Below are 7,425 nucleotides of genomic sequence, written 5' to 3'. Positions count from 1 at the left end.
TGACTAATAGTGGCTCCTGCCACTATTAGTCAATGCCACAGCACGCTCTTTCAAATGGTATCTTCTCGTTTCTGTAAGAAAAAAATATATATCTTTTTTTTTTTTTTTTGGGTAGGTCTGCAATGTATTAATGAAACTATGTGACTGTTTCTGCTCAGCACATTTAACTTAAGGAGAGTTTATGTTCGTCTCAGGTTAAGGTTATTCCTGTAGTTAAGATGTGCAGATGTTGCCCACATTTCCCCCCTCTTTTTAGCACCTTAAAACTAAAATAGGATGAATAAAGGATTGAAACCAGAGAAAAAATGCATCAACGGAGGCTAAAGGAAGCTGACTTTCCCACTTGCAGAAGGTGTCTCCACCTGATTTTCAGGGATCTCCTCTTTCCTCTCAGTTTTCTCCCCCCACCCCCGTGATACATCCCCCATACAACATACAACAGGGACTGGGGGGCTGTCAGAAGAAAGAGGGGGTGGAAAGTAAACTTTCGGTGCACTTTTCTTTGGTTTCAACTCCAAAGTATCTGCAAGCTGTTAAGCCAGCTTTTCAGTGCTTAATGTATTGTACCTATTAAAAGGCCTTCAATTCAGAGCAAAGGACAAAGTCTCTGAAAAGCAGGTCCCTGCACCTGGACACTCAGAAGTCCCTGATTGTGTTAGGAAAATGCATATTGTAAATTCAGATTATAATTCAAAAACATCAATTTATGATTATTTCAATTAGCATTAAAGAGAAAAGACCTGGATAAGTTTGGTATCTCAGATCATTTTTAGAAATTGATATGATTAATCAGAAAAGCCACCCATAGCTATAAAAAATATGGCACCTTCTGTCTGTTTTGGTTTTTGTCATACAAAGTAACTGACCGTAAAATTTGTTTAATTAAAAAACTCATCCCACTGTTTCCGATCAAAGATGGACCCAAAATGGGTTCTGTTGTGTTTTTGCTTGTAGTTTTGAGAGCAGTGGCTTTGATTTCAAGTGTGTTAGATATAATAAATAAAGAGGCCTTACTTTCTGTTAGGGATAGTTTTCACAACTACGTTTTACATAGCAATGCAGTGTGAGGTGTGACAAAGAAGTTTTGCTTCTAAATAGGACTTCATACCAGGAGACGTCAGGTCCACTGCATCCAGAAATTAAAAAAGCACTGATTGCCCAGCAGTAACTGATCACTGTATTTGGGAGTTACAGAAAACTCTAGTGATTACCTTAACTAATTGTTGGTATCAAACAAATGTTTCTACACTGTGAGTACAGTCCTCCAGGCACTTCGGTTGCATAATTTAAATGAATGGAAGCTGATTAGCAACTGTGCCTAGTGGGCTTGGATCCATCCCCTTTAGGCCAAGCCCTAAACTGATGTGCCTGTGTTGCGCAGGAAAGTTTACATCATAGCCAGGTCTCAAATCAACTGAGTATTGTAAGGGTCTTCTCCAGCTAACTCTTTGATGATGCCATTACATCTTTAGGATCACTTTGGATGGATTCTGACATGATGGTGCTCCCATGATGATGACGGTGGTGATTTTAGAAATTGATCCTTAAATCTACATTCTGGGTGTGATCTGTATAAGATTTCCAGGGTTTAAGTGAACAGGATCCTGTTGGACTCTGTTCACAAGATTGTAGTCACAAGCTCCCATTTCAAGACATTATTCTGGGACCACCAAACGTTTCAGAATCGACCTGCTGCCTCCGATCTATGCACATTTTATAGCAAGTATGTTGAGAATACACAGAACTCAGCTGTTAGTGTTGTCTGACATTCTGTATGACATTCTGTAGCCTGAGAGTGAATGAACAGAATACAATGGGTCTTTTTCCAAATTGGGTTCCTTGTGAGCCTACTCTTGTAGCCCTTGAATAGCCCTGAATTTGCTACAAGTTGAGTTCTTTCTCCAGGCCAGTCATACAGATAAGATTGTACTGTACTGTAGCTCACCAAACATTGTGAAGGGACTGGCTTTTGTTATGAACAAATGCTTGTTGCTTCTTCACTAACATAGGTAAATTTGAGACCTAACTTTAAAGAGTAATACGAACCTATCTCGTATTTACAGAGTGTTCTGACACCCTTTGGAGCCAGTGCCTAGTAAAAGGGCACGAGCTGTTAACAGAATAGTGCAAGCAACTGGCAGCTGCCAAAGCCACCTGTATCACTGTGGATCTTTGTGTGCTTGCAAGTGTTTCATTGAAAAAGTGGTAATGAGGTTGCAGCAGATGGGATGGCTAACCAGCTACTCTTTGTGTGTGGTCCCTCCCTTCCTAGAGTGCTTAAACCTGATGCCCTACCAGGAGATGGTGGAGTTGGTGGTAATGATTATTTGGGGATTGGTGAATGTGTAATAGGGGCTTATCTGTGGTTGGGAAGGCGGGAACAGATATGCATCCATAAACAGAGACAACAATGACCTTGTCTGATACTCAAGTGGCATGTAGTGCTAGTTGTCCTAGGGATCTCTCCGATGGAAGATGGCAGAATGTACTGCAGGGTAGAATTCAGGATTGTATCCCTAGACTATTGGGTCTGGTCTTTTAATGGGGGAACTTGGTGAGAAAACATTCAAAGCAGTCTCTTATCACTGGAAAGAAACTAAGCACTTTGTTTTTCCTCAGTCTTTTTCGTACAACCAATAGCTGGTTCCCACAAGTTTATTGTGTAGGAAATCTTTTAATCAGGCGTAAAATGCATCTCTCAAAAGAAGCATCCCAGTACCATATAGAAAGAATCACCCATCTTGGACACTGGGAAACAAGAATTATTTGCTACAAATAAATGCATTTTTCTGCCTAGGATTTCTTTTCTTTCCCTCAAGACTCAGGGCTAAGTCACATTTTACTCTAGCAGTGGCAGCGGAGGAGCAGTCTTCTGGTTGTTTTGCCACTGGCCCAGATCATGTGCTTTGGCCCTCAGCTACCATGCAGATGATCTGTGGAGTTTGTCTGGTTCAATCAGAGGTTATATAAAAATAAGTTGCAAATTGCTTTGCCCTAAATCCAGTTTTTTCTTTCAAAATATTGTACAACTTCCTTAGATGAATGAAGTTGTCTTGTATCATTCAACATTGCTAGATCAGAATAAAACACACTTGCTTGCTAAAGACACAAAACAATAGAAGAGGGAAATGCATTTGCCAAAATCAGTTTAGCATAGAATGTAGATGCATAGGCAGATTTCACAGATATCGCTAGAAGCAGCACATAGAGCACACACAAGATTCTGATGCTGATACTAAATAGATAATCATTTGTACTAAAGACAATTCTCAGTTAGGGTTTGGGTGCTTCAGATGTGCCACATTTGTTACACAGAAAGCATGTTTTGTGGCATATTTTTTGCACAAAAAATGCTGTTACTAAACCTGCCTGGCCAGTTAAGCACATATATACCTTTCACAGTTGATGGCACCAGACACGCTTTTTACCATTTATAATTGGATTCTTTTTGTAGCAGAGCTTTTAAAAAATAAAGTACAAACACTTACTAAAATAGAGTTCTATTTGTGTCCAAATTAACTTGGAAGACTTTCATTAGTACATTAAATCTTGCATTAGAAGGGAATACATTAAATGTGTGATTATGTAGCCTGTGAGGAGAGTTTATGGCCTAAATCTTTGAAAACTGTTTCCTGGTAGTTGGAACATAATCTAGACTTTTAAAGAGTAGCTCATAGTTTTGGAAACTTTTCTGTTTATAGCAATAGCTATCAGCCTTAAAATACTATTATTTGTAGTTGTTCTTTTTTTTCTTCCTTTACTGGCTTGCAAGATTAAATATAAATTTTGCTATACAACAAGGAAAATATAGTTTATAAGTACTATGGATTTCACAATTTTTATAAGCATAGTACTTGTCCACAAAAATACTTTCCAAATGGCATAGCTTTTTTTTTTTTTTAGATGCCCGCCTTACTAACCTATTGGCAATTTCCATCTTAATGCATAATCTATGCAAATATTTGTTAATCTAAGATGTGAATTTAGTACAGTGCCTTCCTTTTGTGTTTTTTCAAAACATCTGAAATTAGGTAATGTTGGACATATATATAGATATTTGCACCTCGTTATGTTTATCATTGACCCTGTACGAGATTGGATTATTCTTTATTAGACACAAAGGTCTCCAAGTGACTTACAATACATTTAAAAGCAAAAGGCCAGATTCATCTAACTGGTCCCACCAGTGGAAGCCCACAAAAGGGCTTTCCCCTGTCTCCTCCTCCCTGTGCCCTCTCAGTTTGCCCTGTGGGGGTTGGGAGAACCCCCAGGATGGTGTATGGGGAGAGAAGAGGGGAAATTGTTCCACTGGGCAAGCAGAAATGCTTGTGCTGACAAACATTTGTACCGGTGCGCTAACAGAATGTACGTGGCAGCAAATATCGGTCACCATAGTAGGTAATACATCACACATACAATCAATCATCCAGCCAGAGTGACTTCGTATATTACCTAAAAGTGTAGGAAGAGACGTCACACTTTTTGCTCTTTTCACTAACTCTGTAATGTTGAAGGAGGAACTCGCACATTTCTCATGGAAAGAGGAGGTGGAGGAATTGGCAGAGCTGTTCCTACTTTCTCTTCCATTCTGTCCTCTTTTTCAAATGTGCAGTGTCACCCTGGTGGTCTAAATAAATACAATCTTTGCTTCAGAACAAAATGGTGAGTTATACTAGATATAGCACCAGTTTCTCTGAATCCTCTTTCCCTACTTTTAAAACCGATCATCCAGGCAGCAACAGCAGGAGTAAATGCCTTCTGCCTTGCTCTCACATCTGTGTTTGCTTTCCTTTCCTTCCCTCTTCCTGCTCCTCCCTGACGTTTTTCTGGCCCTGTTACGGTCATGGCTCTGCTTTGCGCTTTTATTCTCAACTTTTAAAATAAACAGGGAGGTGGCAGCATCAGAATTAAGGACTTGGTGACGGCAACTTTTGAATTGCTCAGATGGGCAGAGCTGTCAGAAGTGTGGAAAACCTGGAACTTGAGAAGTGTAAGGAAAACATGCTGGGTATTATGGGTGTGATTTAGTGGATGAAAACTTTCCCCTTGGTCCCAAATTTGGGTACCAGGAAATAGCATGGAATGGGACCTCTCTGTATTTAGGACCACTGTGTAAGCTCTCTACCTCACTGCACAGCGATCTTGAATCCCTTCTAATTTGTACAACTAGGAAAGAAATTTACAGGGTATAGTAAATAGACAATCTGGAATGGCTTGATACTATGGTTGCCTATGGTGCTTATACACTATCTTAGCTGCTTTGATTGTATTTCGAGAAAATAAAAAGTGCATGAGTGAGACACGCGCATGCTCTTAATATATTGCTGTTGGTCACAGTCCTCTTATTGTGATGCTAATAATTTTGCAGTTTATGAAATCTGGTTGCTTGTACTGTGGTATACAAAACTGTAGGGAGGTTTTTGTTTTTAAGCTCTCTGCCTGGGGCAGGGAGCGGGGAGTGGACATTTGAGAGATTCTCAAGCTTTAGAGAACTATTCCCTACCTTCCCAAAATTTTAGATCTCACAAGAAAGACATGCATGTCCAGCCTTCCATACACAGTTTTACTTCCTTGGGACCCACATGCAAATTAGCTCTATTTGTGCAACTGCATTGTGATGTGTGTTCTCCAGTCCCCATCCATAGTGATACAAGAGATGTAATAGAAGAACATAGTGCCCCAATCTGCCTAAGATTACAATCCTACACATGTGTACTGGGGAGTAAGTACCATAGAAATCAATTGACCCTACTAAGTATACATGATTGGGATTGTTTTTTATAGCCAGGGGGAAATAAGTGATATGTATTGGGCCGCAGCTCTTTAAGTCCTGCTGAGATTAATGGAATTTAAGGACAACTTCTTCTATATTGAAATTGCATATCTTTATGAGAATCAGTACTTTGATGTGAGCAGGTTAATCCAAATACTATCTCTAGTTCAGTTTACATACACCGACTAAAATAACTTACAATGGTTTGGGCAGTAATAGGGAAGGACAAGTTAAACCTTTTCTTTCTCCCATCTCTGCTCAGAAGCATGCCATTCCTGCAGCTGTTTGCCCATCCATGGGGGCAGATACAGAGGTGTGTCAATACCTATTAAGTGCAGCGAAATTTGTCTTGTGTGCGTGTGTCTATCACACTTAGTTGCTGTTGGCAACTAAGCCTGACCATCAGGTCATAGTCTAATGGTAGAATCTGTAGAAAGATAGCACAAGGCTATAAATTCAGGTATTGGGGATGGGGATGGAAATGCAAGTCTGCAATTGTGGTGTTGGCACAGTCTGGAATGTGACAGAGATAATGCCTGCACTACTTTCGAAAGTGGTTTTTAGGGAAATATTTAGTGATGAATACTGACATGGTCTTTGGAGGTTCCTCATGTGCCCTGTGTTGTCAGTGGCATTTCCTATTCTGTAATAGTGCCTCAGATGTTGGTGTGTGGTTAAAAAAATAAATCTCATGTCCCAGGGACATGCAGCTTCCACTAGCCATAAAAAAGGCCTGGCTTACGTACATAGTGGGGAGAAAGTTCTGATTCATATTGAATTCATTCACTTCATTCCAAAAAGGACTTTAAAAGGTTTGAAGAACTCCGGTGTAAACTGAAGTGTTCTGCATTTTTTTAGAAGTTTTATTGCTTGTAATAATCGAGGTTTCTGGGAACAGGCCTAGAGCCCATCTTTCTGATCACCGGCAACTGTCTTGCTTTTCCTAGCACAGTGTTTACCAGGTGGGGTGGAATGCAAGATGGGAAGGGAACAAAGCTTGCGTACAATGGTCAATTTTGACGTTTTATTGTCACCTATTTATGAATTTATAAGAAAAAGAAGTTTATTTTTAAAAACTATGAAACCTACTTTTTTTTGTAAATTTTAGCAAAGTCTGTAGCAAATGCATTGTAATGTGTATAATAAAAATGAGCATTTGGCTAATTTGTGTGTGTGTGTATTTTCATTAACTGCATGTAACCACAGTGTCACTATTTACTCAGCACCTAAAGCAAAATAGGTATTGAACAGAAACAGCAGATTTGCTCCCCCTCCCCCAGAAAAGTAGTTTCCTCAATTTTCACCCCAACTTTAAGCTCACCAGAAGGAGCTTAAATGGAGATCTTGTAAATGCAGTGCAGCTGCTGACACTTCTGTAACTCTTTGGCACACAGGGTTCAAGCTTCATTGAACTGACACGTTCTCTTCACATTTGCTTGGCTGAATATTCCAACGACTTAAGCCTATTTTACATCTGTAACAGAGAAGTGGAAATGAGATGGTAGAGAGGACTGTGCTACTTCATTGTAAGGAACTGTTCGTATTTTTAAGACTTAAGAGCCTTCTCCTCAAGGTGCTACATTTTGGAAGGGGGACACTCCACAATTGTAACCTGAGTGCTGAGTGCTCATTCTTCAGCAGGTGTAGATCAG

The sequence above is a fragment of the Podarcis raffonei genome, chromosome 2, assembly GCF_027172205.1.
Source record: "Podarcis raffonei isolate rPodRaf1 chromosome 2, rPodRaf1.pri, whole genome shotgun sequence".
Classification (NCBI taxonomy): Eukaryota; Metazoa; Chordata; class Lepidosauria; order Squamata; family Lacertidae; genus Podarcis; species Podarcis raffonei.
The sequence above is the reverse complement of the archived record's forward strand: the minus strand, read 5'-3'. Positions refer to the sequence as shown.